Genomic DNA, 13,762 nt, shown 5'->3' on the forward strand with positions numbered 1-13,762 from the left:
TGGATACTATTAGTACCCATTATTAAATTACAGTACCCTATTATTAAATGCATTAATCTTATTTAGAATATAGTATCTGTTGCTAAGGTGGTTGATGAGAACTATCTAATCTTTATCATGTAAATTGAAAACAAGAGGTTTGCTTCCTTCCTTTTACTTTGGGTATAAACTCTGAAGGCAGAGAGGGAGGAGATGGTGGAGGAAGAGGGTCCTGAGCTCACCCCCACACACACACACAGTGGGGCAACAAACACATGTAATGCAATTCACTATGAAAATGACCAGAACACTAGCAGAACAGTCCTTTCCCAAGTAACGACATAAGGAAAGCCACGTGGAGAAGGGTGGGAGGGGCAGAGACGAGGTGGGAACCAAACACCCCTGTGAGGACACCCACAAAGAGAAGGAATAGCATGGCCACAGAGGTCCTCACTGAGGAGTGAGGGGAGCGAGCCCCACGCTGGGCACCCCTCACCCTGGAGAACTGAACAGACAAAACAAGCCCCCATAACATAGGGCATGGAAAATCAGTGGTGCTCATCTCCAGGGAAGCCAGAGGGCCCTTGAAAACCAAGGACCAGCACGCTAGATCACTTGGTCAGAGACCCAGCAAAGCAGCAGCTATTGGAAAAGCACCTGGGTTATATGTGAAGGAGGTGTATTGACTAATGTTAGGGCAGGTGCTGGAGAGGCAGAAATCTGTAGGAGCTTTCACTGGGGAATAAAAAAAAAAACAGTGCTAGCAGCCATCATTTTCTTGCCTGTCCTGTCCTTCCTGGACACCTGAAGGAGCCACTGACACTTCCGGATGGCTCTGCTGATCCCAACTCATTCTCCCCTGCAAACAGGCCCACCCAAACTATCTGTCCCCGCTAGCCCCATCCAAAGCAGTTCCCACCCTGCCACATCTGGTCGGCAGCCTAGGAGGGGACCAGAGTCCCCTCGAAATGACTACCTCCCACCACACTGAGGAGGCAGTGCTGGCAGGGACCAGCATCCCTCTGAAGTGACTCCTGCCCCAGAGAGTTGGGGGCCAGCCCTGTTCACCAGCGCCTCCAAGAAGTCATGGCCGGTCATTACAGCCAGTCGGGCTGGGGGCCAGTGTCACCTACCAGAATGCCCACAGCAATTGTACCCATTGCGAAAGGAGGGTACGTGCAGCCCACAGAGGGGACACTCCTGGTTCTGGTGACCAGGGGGGACTGTGCTCCTGGGCCCCACTACACACCTACACACGGCCACTACTTTCAAGACCAGTAGACGGAACTGACCGACGGAACACATAGCAACAAACATATGGAGTCAGGCAAAATGAGGACACAGAGAAAATGTATGGCAAACAAAAGAACAAGACAAAACCTGAGAAAAAGAAATGGAATGGAGATAAACTATCTACGTGTTAAAGAGTTCAAAGCAATGGTTGTAAAGATTCTCAGCAGAATACAGAGTGAATGACAGAAAATATGAAAAGGCAGGGGCACCTTGGGAGGCTCAGTCGGTTGGTGTCTGACTTCCACTCAGGTCATGATCTCAAGGTTAGTGAGTTTAAGCCCTACATGGGGCTCACTGTTGTCATTGCAGATACCTGCTTCAGATCTTCTGTCCCCCTCTCTCTCTGCCCCTCCCCCACCTGCGCTCCCCCCAAAGTAAATAAATATTTTAAACAAGAAAAAAGAAAACATGAAAATGAACCAACTAAAGAATACAGTAACCGAAATGAAAAATATGCTAGAAGGAATCAACAGCAGAAGCATCAAGGAGCAACATGAAAACATCAAGCATACTGACATTCACATAATTTAGAGTCTCAGAAAAAGAAGAGAGAGAAAAGGGGGCAGAAAACCTACTTGAAGAAATAATAGTTGAAAGATTCCCTAACGTAGAGAAGGAAACAGACACCTAAGTCCAAGAAGCAAGGAGAATGCCCAAGAAGATGAACCCAAGGAAGGTCCACACCAAGACATATAATAATTAAAATATCAAGTCCATCATAGAAAGACAAATATCATATAACTTCACTCATATGTGGAATTTAACAAACCAAACAGATGGACATGGGGAAGGGAAGGAAAATAAGATAAAAACAGGGGGGCAAAACCATAAGAGAATCTTAAATACAGAAAACAAACTGAGGGTTGCTGGAGCAGTGTTGGGTGGGGGGATGGGCAGTAAGAAGGACACTTGTTGGGATGAGCACTGGGCGTCATATGTAAATGACAAATCACTAAATGCTACTCCTGAAGCCATTAGTACCCTATATGTTAACTAACTTGGATTTCAATAAAAAATAAAAATTAAAAAAATGATGAAAATATCAAACATTAAAGAAAGAATCTTAAAAGCAAAAGAGAAAACAAATAGCCATAAGGCTATCAGCTGATGTTTTAGCAGAAACTTTGCAGGCTGGAAAGGGGTGGCATGATATATTCAAAGTGATGATAAGAAAAAAAAAGTACAACCAGGAATACTCTACCCGGCAAGGTTATCATTCAGAAGTGAAGGAAAGATAAAGAGTTTCCCAGACAAACAAAAGCTAAAGGAGTTCATCACCAGTAAACCAGCCTTACAAGAAATGATAAGGGAGTTCTTTAAGCAGAAAGGAAAAGGCCATAATTAGAAGAAAATTCTGAAAGAAAAAAAAATTGCGGGTAGAAGTAAGCATATAGTAAAGGTAATAGATCAGTACCTTGTAAAGCTAGTATGAAGGTTTAAAGATAAAACTAGTAAAATCAATTGTATTTACAAGAATTGGTTAAGGGGATATATATATATATATATATATATATATATATATATACACACACACACACATATAAATACATGTATATATATGTATATATGTATATATACATATATATACATGTATATATATATATAAATGTGGAGGGGCGAATAAAAAAATAGTGCTTTTAGAATGTGTTTGCAGGGCACCTGGATGGCTCAGTCAGCCGAGTGTCCAACTCTTGATTTTGGTTCAGGTCATGATCTCACAGTTCATGTGTTTGAGTCCCACTTTGGGCTCCTTGCACTGACAGTGCAGAGCCTGCTTGGGATTCTCTCTCCCCCTCTCTCTCTGCCCCTCCCTGCTCATGTTCTTTCTCAAGATAAATAAAAACAAACAAACAAACAAACTTAAAAAAATGTGTTTGTATGTAAGTGACCAACAGCTTAATATAGACTGTTATTTACATAGGATGTTATTTATGAACCTCATGGTAACCACAAACCAAAAACCTATGATACACACACACACACACACACACACACACACACACACACACACACACACAAGAATCCCAGCATGACAGTAAATAAAGTCATAAATCACAAGGGAAGAGAGCAAAATAAAGGAATAGAGAGGCATTGAAAAACAACCAGAAAACAATTAACAAAATGGAAATAAGCACATACCTATCAATGATTACTTTAAATGTAAATAGACTAAATATTCCAATCAAGAGACACAGGATGATGGCATTAACAACAGCAACAGGGGTGTGCAGGTGGTGCAGTTGCTTAACTGTCTGACTCCTGATTTCACCTCAGGTCATGATGTCATGGTTTGTGAGTTTGAGGCCCATAGCAGGCTCTACGCTGATGGTGTAGAGCCTGCTTAGGATTCTCTTCCTCTTGCTGCCCCTCCCCTACTCAGGCTGGCTGTCTCTCTCTCTCTCTCTCTCTCTCTCAATGTAAGTAAATAAATAAACTTTAAACAACAACAACAACAACACAACTACGTCTGTCTCTCACCAGCCCACAAGAACCTCGACGCAGACCTAAACACATACAAACTGAAAGTGAAGGATGGAAAAAAGATAATTCATGCAAATGGAAGTAAACCAATAACAAAAAGCCAGGGTAGCAATACTTACACCAGACAAAACAGACTTTAAAACAAAGACTGTAATAAGAGACAAAGAAGGGCATTACATAATGATAAAGGGATGAATCCAACAAGAGGATATAATAATTGCAAAATATCTCTGCAACGAACAGAGGAACACCTAAATATATAAAGCAAATATTAACAGACAAAAGGAAAAAATTGACAATAATACAATAGTAGTAGAGGACTTTAACATGCCACATATATCAATGGATAGATCATCCAGACAGAAAACCAATAAGGAAACAGTGGCTTTGAATGACACACACTGGACTAGATGGGCTTAACAGATATATACAGCACATTCCATCTCAAAACAGCAGAATAAACATTTTTTTTCAAATGCACATGGAACGGTCTACAGGATAGCTCACATGTTAGGCCACAAAAAATGTCTCAATAAATTTAAGAAGACTGAAATCATAGTAAGCATCTTTTGTGACCACCACAGAATGCAGCCAGAAGTCAATTATAAGGAAAAATCTGGAAAAAGAACATGAACATATGGACACTAAACAACATGCTACTAAAATCCAGTGGGTCAGGTCATGTGGCCCGTGGGTTGGACTAATGGTATCCTTGCAGTGGTGGCAGCTCCAGAACCAAGTCATGGTGGCCGGAGTCATGGCAGGACAGACATTTAGAAAGTTTCTTCCCCTATTTGACTGAGTTTTAGTTGAAAGGAGTGCAGCTAAACTGTAACCAAAGGAGGCATTATGCTTCCAAAAAATCCCCAAGAAACTAGTGCAACCAGACACAGTAGCTGTTGGATCAGGCTCTAAAGGAAAGGGTGGAGAGATTCACCCAGTTAGTGTGAAAGTTGGAATTCGAGTTCTTCTCCCAGAATATGAAGGCACCAAAGTAGTTCTAGATGACGAGGATTATTTATTTAGAGATGGTGACATTCTCAGAAAGTATGTAGACTGAAATAAATCATTACTGAAATGGCATCATGTGAAGATGCCCATTGCAGTGGAGCTGTGAAATCTTTCATAATGTAAATAATTTTCATGTATTTCTTTTATGTTTTTTAAATGTTTTTATTTATTTTTGAGACACAGAGAGACAGAGCATGAGCAGGGGAGGGGCAGAGAGAGAGGGAGACACAGAACCTGAAGCAGGCTCCAGGCTCTGAGCTGTCAGCACAGAGCCCAATGCGGGGCTCAAACTCATGGACTGTGAGATCATGACCTGAGCTGAAGTCAGACGCTTAACCAACTGAGCCACCTAGGCGCCCCTCATGTATTTCTTTTATAATAAACTAACGGTATCATAAATGAATAAAGAAATACATACATACATGGATACATACATACCAGTGGGTCAATGAAGAAATAAAAGAGGGAATTAAAAAAAATACCTGAAGATAAATGAAAATGGAAACACAATGTTCCCAAATCTTTGGGATATAGCTAATGCTGTTCTAAGAGGAAAGTTTATAGTAACACAGGCATATCTCAAGAAGCAAGAAAAATCTCAGATAAAAAATCAAACCAACAAACCCTATGCCTAAGAAACTAGGAAAAAGCACAAACAAAGCCCAAAGTTAGTAGAAAGAAGGAGATGACCAAGATTGGAGCAGAAATAAATGAAACAGACTAAAAAGGTAATAGAAAAGATCAATGAAAAAACTAAGAGCTAATTCTTTGAAAAAATAAACAAAATTTATAAACCTTTAGCCAAACTCATCCAAACAACAACAACAATAACAACAAAATAAAAACAAAAACAAAAACAAAAAAACAAAAAACCTGAGAAGACTCAAATAAAATAAGAAATGAAAGAAGTTATAAGCAATACCACAGAAATACAAAGGATTATAAGAGACTACAGTGAAACATTATATGCCAACAAATTGAACAACCTAGAAGAAATGGATAAATTGGTAGAAAAATACAATCTTCTAAGATTAAATCTGGAAGAAACAGAAAATATGACATTCTGATTACCAGTAACAAAATTAAGTCAATAATGAAAAATCAGCAAGCAAACAAAAAAAGTCCAGGATCACAAAGCTTCACAGGTGAATCCTACCAAACATATAAGAGTTAATACTTACCCTTCTCAAACTACTCTAAAAAACAGAAGAGGAAGGGATTCATTCATTTGAATTCTTCAAATTCATTCTACAAGGCCAGCATTACCCTGATACCAAAACCAAAGACACTACAAAAAAAAAAAAAAAAAAAAAAAAGAACATTACAGACCAATATCCCTGATGAACATTGATGTAACAATCCTCAATAAAATATTAACAGACCAAATTCAACTGTACATTAAAGGGATCATTTACCACAACCAAATGCGATTTATTACAGAGATTCAAGAATGGTTCAATATCCACAAATCAATGTGATATGACGCATGAACAAAATGAAGGATAAAAACTATAACATCATCTCAATAGATGCAGAAAAAGCATTTGATAAAATTCTATATCCATTCCTGATTTAAAAAAAAAACCCTCAAAAAAAGTGGTTTAGAGGGAACATACCTCAACATAATAAAGGCCATATTTGATAAATGAACAGCTAACGTCATACTCAATGTTGAAAACGTGAGAGCTTTCCCCTTAAAATCAGAAACAAGACAAGAATGTCCACTCTCTCTGCTGTTAGTCATCACAGAATTGAAAGCCCTCGCCACAACAATCAGACAGTAAGAAGAAACAAAAGGCATCCAAATTGGAATGGAAGGAGTTAAAGTGTCACCACTTGCAGATGACCTGATAGTATATACAGAAAACTCCAAAAACTCCAACAAAAAACTATTAGAATAAGTGAATTCAGTTAAGTTTCAGGATACAAAATTAATATACAGAAATCAGTTGCATTTCTATACACTAACAGTGAAGTAGCAAGAAGAGAAATTAAGAAAACAACCACATTTTACAAGTGGACCAAAAAGAATAATTCTAGGAATACATTTAACCAAGAAGGTGAGAGACCTGTACTCTGAAAACCATAAGACATTGATGAAAGGAAATGAAGGCAACAAAAATAAAAGGAAAGATACACCATGTGCATGGATTGGAAGAATATTGTTAAAATGTCTATACTAACTGAAGGAATCTACAGACTTAGTGCAATCTCTGTCAAAATACTGATAGTATTTTTCACAGAACTAGAATAATTCTAACATTTGTATTGAACCGCAAATGACCCTGAATAGCCAAACAATCTTGAGAAAGATGAACAAAGCTGGAGATATCCCAATTCCAAATTCCAAACCATACTATAAAGTTAGAGTAATCAAAACAGGCTGGTACTGGCATAAAAACAGACACATAAATCAATGAAACAGAATAGGGAGCCCAGAAGTATCCTCATGCTTACATGGTCAATTAATCCACGACAAGAAAGTCAAGAATATGGAATGGGGAAAAGAAAATCTCCTCAATAAATGGCATCAGAAAAACCAGACAGCTACATGTAAAGGAAAGAAAGTGAACCACTTTCTTATGTTACACACAAAAATAAACTCAAAATGGATTAACGACCTAAATGTAAGACCTGAAACCATAAAACTCCCGAAAGAAAGCAGAGGCAGTACATAAACTTTTGGACATCTCTTAGCAATATTTTTCTGGATCTGTCTCCTCAGGCAAGAGAAACAAAAGCAAAGATAAACAAATGAGACCACATCAAACTAAAAAGCTTCCGCACAATGAGGAAACCATCAATAAAACAAAAAGACAACCTACTGAATAGAAGATATTTGCAAATAACATATCTGAGAAGGGTTAATATTCAAAGTATGTAAAGAACACATACAACTCAACACTAAAAAACAAAACAATCTGATTAAAAAGAGAACAGAGGACCTGAATAAAAATTTTTTCCAAAGACGTACAGTTAACTAATAGACACATGAAAAGATGCTCAACATCACTCATCAGTAGGGAAATGGGAATCCAATCACAATGAGCTGTCACCTCGCACCTGTTAGGATGACCAGTATCAAAAAGACAAGAAATAACAAGCGTTGCCAAGGACGTGGAGAAAAAGCAACCCTTGTGCGTTGTTGGTTTGAAATGTTCATTGCTACAGCCACTACAGAAAATGGAATGGAGGTTACTCAATAAATTAAAAACAGAAATATCATACGATCCACTAATTCCATTACTAGGTATTTACCTGAAAAAACTGAAAACGCTAATTTGAAAAAATACATGCATCCCTGTGCATATTGTACCATTATTTGTAGTAACCAAAATATAGAACCAGCCGAAATGTCCATCAGTGAATGAATGGATAAAGAAGAGGTGGGGTATATATACAATGGAATATTACTCCGCCATAAAGCAATCCTACCATTTGGAATGAGACGGATGGAGCTAGAGGGCATTATGCTAAGTGAAATAAGTCAGCCAGAGAAAGACAGATACCACATGATTTCACTCATATGTGTAATTTAAGAAACAAAAATGAACAAACAGAAACAGACTCATAAATACAGAGTACAAAGTGGTGAATGCTAGGAGTGGGGGTGGGGGTGTGGTGGAGGGGATGGGCAAAACAGGTGAAGGGGATTAAGAGGTACAAACTTCCAGTTAGAAAATAAGTCCCTGGATAAAAAGTACAGCATAGGAAATACAGTCAATAATATTGTAATTACTCTATAAGGTGGCAGATGTTAACTACACTTATGGTGAGCATTTTGTAATGTATATAATTGCTGAATCACTATGTTGTGTACCTGAACGAATATTGTATGTTGACTATACTTCAGTTTCTAATTTAAAAAAAAGAAATAAAAACTCTGTATTGACCTTAGCGTGAATTATGGGTGTTCTTTAGAGGGTGCCTTTTGTCATTTCCTCACTCACAAACTTCTGAAATCCCCACCCTGTCATTTGATGTAGGACCAATATATCACAACGGTCGCTAAATCCATCTGCTGGTTTATTTAGAACACCGGCAGATTTTAATGACATAGTTAAGAAAGCATTTTTAAAAGCAATACCTGCTCTCAACTTCCCCAAATCTCTTGAATGCATTACCATTACAAATGCAAAAAATATATACCTACGTTAGAAAAAAAATAACACAGATACAAACTAGATGTCCTCCGATTATCCTCATTCTTTTTTTTTTAAGTGAGATCGAGCCCCACAGTGGGCTCTGAACTGACAAAGCAGAGCCTGCTTGAGATTCTCTCTCTCCCTCTCTCTCCCTGCCCCTCTCCTGCACACACACACACACACACACACTCTCTCTCTCTCTCTCTCTCTCTCAAAATAAATACACATTTAAAAAAAGAACGTGGTCAGACTACACATTTATTTATAATTTATTTATAATTTATATTTCTTATTAAAAAATGAGGCAAATGAAAAACCAAGGCATTATGATTTCATATTAGATCATGTGCGCCAGTGTGTGTGGCAGAAAAATGACGGCATGAGTTCCTTGACACTCTTCCTATGGAGAGGAGTGTCCCCACCCCACCAGCTCTGGCCAATGGAGTATAACATAAGTGATGTGAGGCCAGTTCCTGGACCTGACCTTTAAGAAAGGGGTACTTCCTCCCTGCATTCTTAGAATCCAGTCAGTCACCAGGTGAGAAGACTACCATTCGACCATCTTGCCATGAGGAGCCCAAACCACATCGAGAAGCTGTAGAAAATGAGACACTGCGTGCAGAAACAGAGACAGAGGAACATGGAGAAGCCAGACAGGTGCATGAAGGCACCATGGACGCAGATTCTCCAACTCCAGATGCCCCCCTGTGGAAGCGAGACGACCCGCCCAGCTGAGTCCTGTAGAAATTCCTGACCCACACACAACTGTGCACAAAATGGAATGGTTGTTTTAAAGCCACTAAAATGTCTCCTTTTATCTTGACTCCACCTCCTTTGCTTCCTGGAAATTTAAAATGGAGGGTGGGTCAGATCTTAGTGTGTTTCTGGAGAACACGTAAACCACTTTCTTTGTAATAAACAAGTAGACCTCAAATCTCTAAATAGAATGCTGGCAACAATTTCGGGCATTTTTTTTCAATTTCCCAAACGACCCTATTTTTGATGAAGCAAACAGTTATAATTATCTATCAAACTCTAGCTAACTAAAATGGACGTGAACCATCCATTGTGATTGGGACGCCATTAGGATGTTAATTAATTTAATTAAATGTTATAACATAAAGTTAGTCATATACATGTCTTCGCTGCTGAACTAAAAACTCCTTCAGGGCAGGAACAATGTCTTCTGCATTTCTGGTATTCCACCAAAGGCCATACATTTGGCATGATGATAATGCAATCTACCACTAGAAATTAATTATTTTGGTGACATTCAGCATCACCTCCCTCCAGTCTTCGGTTTGAAAGCCCTAAGGCTCTTGACTTGATTTCTGGGTTGCCATAGAATCCTCAGTCTCAATAGTTTTCCAGTGTGATCTAGTCAAACCTCATTATTTCACAGATGAGGAAATTCACCGAGAGGTAAGTGATTTGTTCGCATTCAAACTGTTATTTAGCATATAATAAAGCCATTACAAACTTAAAATTACTTCCTTTAACAGATCGCTGGTGGAGGGACCAGGACAGCTGTAGGGTGTTGGGGCTTCTGAGACGTGAAAGGACTGAAGTGTAGAGAGCTGGCAAAAAAAAGGTAGTTGCAGAGACAGGAGAATCCAGTTATGCTGTAATCCGTCGGGAGCACAAACCAATGTGGGCCAATATCGCTCACAGACTTGAAGGGGAAAAAATGCGTAAAGACAGAAATGTGAAGGGGCTGCACAGTTATAAAAGGCAATAAAGATTTCTTTCTTTAATTAGTCGTGTAGAGTAAATCATAAAACCAGATATCTCTGCACCGAGACTCTTCATTAACAGCTGTTTATTGTGCTGTGAATTATTGCAGGGTAATGTATGCAAGATGCTAACTTGATGTTTGTGCTTCTGCTTCTCAGATGAACTCGGCTGTCGAAAACGGAGAGCGAACCAGGACGGCAAAAGCTGTCAGCAGATGTGGGAGAGCCAAGTGTCTCTCCACCTTACATTTCCGTTGTGTGGGTTTTGGTAAAAACAGATCAGGATAGTTTAAAAATTAACCAGGTGACAGTACAGGTGTAGATGGTGGGTATGCTTTCTTGAAAAGTCTAAGAAAATCCAGCCTGGGTTTTCTCTCCAGGCCAGAATCACCCCAGGATGAGAGCAAACCTGAAGCCTATTTCTCTCCATGCAGAGCCCAAGACGGACTCAGAATGGTCTATAAAAACACTGAACGGGGGCGCCTGGGTGGCTCAGTCGGTTAAGCGGCCGTCTTCGGCTCAGGTCACGATCTCGCGGTCCGTGAGTTCGAGCCCCGCGTCGGGCTCTGGGCTGACAGCTCAGAGCCTGGAGCCTGCTTCCGATTCTGTGTCTCCCTCTCTCTCTGCCCCTCCCCTGTTCATGCTCTGTCTCTCTCTGTCTCAAAACTAAATAAAACGTTAAAAAAAAATTTAAAAAAAAACACTGAACGATAGGGCTCACGCACAAGAAAGGAAAGTGGCATTTATTTATTTGTACTCCATGCTAATAACAAAACAGCAAAATGAGACTGTTCAGCTCTACGTGGAGCCCGAGGTACGGAAAACTCTTCATGCCCTTAATCAAGGTATAAGCCCCCGTGCTTGGAGATGCTACTGTGGAGAGTAAATCCCAACACGTTTGCTTATGAACTCACGGTGGCAATCAGCCTTATTGAGCATACAGCATGTGCCAGAAACCACGGAACGCACACATTCTCATGCGTCCTCACCACAGCCCCCAAGGCGGGTATTGCTTTACTTTTAAACATAAAGAATTTCACGCTCACAAAGTTCAAGTATCTCTCTCAAGGTCACATTAGTGACCTATGCCAGTACGTCCGCCCAACAATTCTATAAAGCAGAGTGTGATCCTTATTTTAATTATGAGGTAACCGACTTGAAAAGCAGATTATAAAACTCAAAAGAATAGAGATAAGGGTGGCGGACTGGGATTCAACTTCAACAGAGTTGTTTTTTCCACTGTGGCCTTTTCTCCGCAATATGCACCTTACTCTCGCTATTTTATCCTTCAGTTGGATGTCACTTGCACACTAATGATAATTTAAGAGCTTACCGTCCAAAAAAATCTAGGATTCCCCAGCTCAAGACTGGTGTTTACTACCCACGTTATCACAAATGATAAAACACAAGGTGTTCCCAGGGGACTAGAAAGCACTCCTACGGCATCCTTCCAGTATCAGCCAGAGCAGGCTGGCTCGCGCTGTGTAAACAACAGCCATGCAGTCTTACGTAGTTTAACATAACACATGCATAGTCTGGCCGTGGGCCCAGGCCATCCTCCATGGCAGGTGTCCTCCGTGCAGCGACACGGTGATCCAAGTGGCTTTGATCTGGAGGCTCTTCTGTCTCAACACGAGGCCTTCACATTCCCCATGGCAGGGGAAGAAACTGCCCAAAGAGTCCCGAGGGCTTTTCACTGTCTCAGCCTGGGATTGGCATGTGCTCCTCCTCCTTTTCACATTTCATTGACCAGCATCCATGGTCTGCCTCCACCTAACACAGGAAAGACTGGGAAATGTGATCTGCTGTGTGTCCAAGGAAGAGGAAAATAAAAATGAAATTTGGTGAACACATGGCATCGTCTCTGCCACATTATCCTGAAGAAGTAGATCCAGACTACACACACAGACACACACACAGACACACACACACACACACACACACAAACACACATAGCAAAAGGTTAGGAATTAGCAAGTGAGGCCACAGATTTAGAATTGAATAAATTTTTCTGGACAGAGAGAGACATACAACCTCATTACAATTTATTAATTCAGTTGAGAGGAGGAAAGAGTTAGAAACTACAGATACCAGGAAACAAATTGTTTACATATGGTGATTAAATAAAGGAAAACTTACATGTAAACATGTGAAGTGATCTTAAGTATTTTATTTAAATGTCAAAAGTGAAAGAAGGGTTTAGGACTGTCTTGCTCTAGAGCAAGACTTTATGCATCTTTTAAGTCATTTACCGTACAACCCAATTGCCCAAATGCTATCGAGTATCTCCTTTTTCATATCATTCAACAAGGTTCTACAGCAAGGCTGAAGAAATCCAGGGACAGTCCCAGCCCTCTGAAAGAGGACATTCTGATAGATGAGAAAAGCAGACATGCCTGAACGAAGAGAACAAGGTCACTTGCGATGGTGTCTCAAAGCGAGCCACGAAAACATCAGGCCTCGAAAGCATCCACTCGGGGCTCCCCAAAGAAGTACACACCTTCCTGGCGTTTTGCGTAGCTTCCAACACAAGATACATTTCTCCTGGTTGCTCCCTTTAATTTCTGCCTGGTGATGCGGTCCTTCATTCTTCCATGCTGGCTTGGACGTCCCTGTGAAATACTCCAGAGAGGAATGATGCAGAATGAAGAAAGTAGATCACAGAGGCTCGTCTGCCCACTCATCACATACGTCAGCTCTAGCAACACACAGAACCTTCAAGATGAGCTGCTCTCCGCCTCTGTTAGCCCACCTTGCAAGTAAATGACACCTGCCAAAGACTATGAGGGAACTGCCTCTTCCTCACTCGGTCCTAAGGAACATTCTTAGATGTGAAACATAAAGACGGCGTAAGACAGAAATGTACTGATTAATTTCAATGAGCCTTTCAGAAGTCACAGTCTATGCTGAGCAAAGTGATTTTCAGCTGACTTTATCTTATTAGTGAGGACTCTGGGGAAATTTGGTGGGGTAAATCCTTTTCTGCATTACCGTGCAGAGGAAACAGTTTTCATCTTTAAAGCCCTACAAGCGCACATATTTTTTTTTCCCCAGAACCTAAACCTGGCCTCAGAGAAAGTTCTACTTGGAGAAATCTTATTAATTCCAGTGGTCTGATTT

General features: G+C 40.2%; 1 long non-coding RNA gene and 1 pseudogene across 3 annotated transcripts in view; one reads left to right on the forward strand and one right to left on the reverse strand.

Moving 5' to 3' along the window:
• The first annotated feature begins 4,510 nt into the window (after nucleotides 1-4,510).
• Nucleotides 4,511-4,813, forward strand: LOC122219514 (annotated as a pseudogene).
• A 6,553-nt stretch (nucleotides 4,814-11,366) lies between these two features.
• LOC122219515 overlaps nucleotides 11,367-13,762 on the reverse strand; it is a 156,739-nt gene continuing 154,343 nt past the window's right edge. The window contains exons 8-9 of one of the 3 annotated variants that reach the window (XR_006202415.1): nucleotides 13,143-13,264; nucleotides 11,367-12,415 (exon numbers count right to left, since the gene is read on the reverse strand). This is a non-coding gene — a long non-coding RNA (uncharacterized LOC122219515). Of the gene's footprint in view, nucleotides 12,416-12,740; nucleotides 13,265-13,762 lie in introns of those variants that run through there. The other 2 variants (XR_006202414.1, XR_006202416.1) reach the window with 2 other exon arrangements.

This window comes from Panthera leo, chromosome B2, assembly GCF_018350215.1.
Source record: "Panthera leo isolate Ple1 chromosome B2, P.leo_Ple1_pat1.1, whole genome shotgun sequence".
In the NCBI taxonomy this organism is placed as follows: Eukaryota; Metazoa; Chordata; class Mammalia; order Carnivora; family Felidae; genus Panthera; species Panthera leo.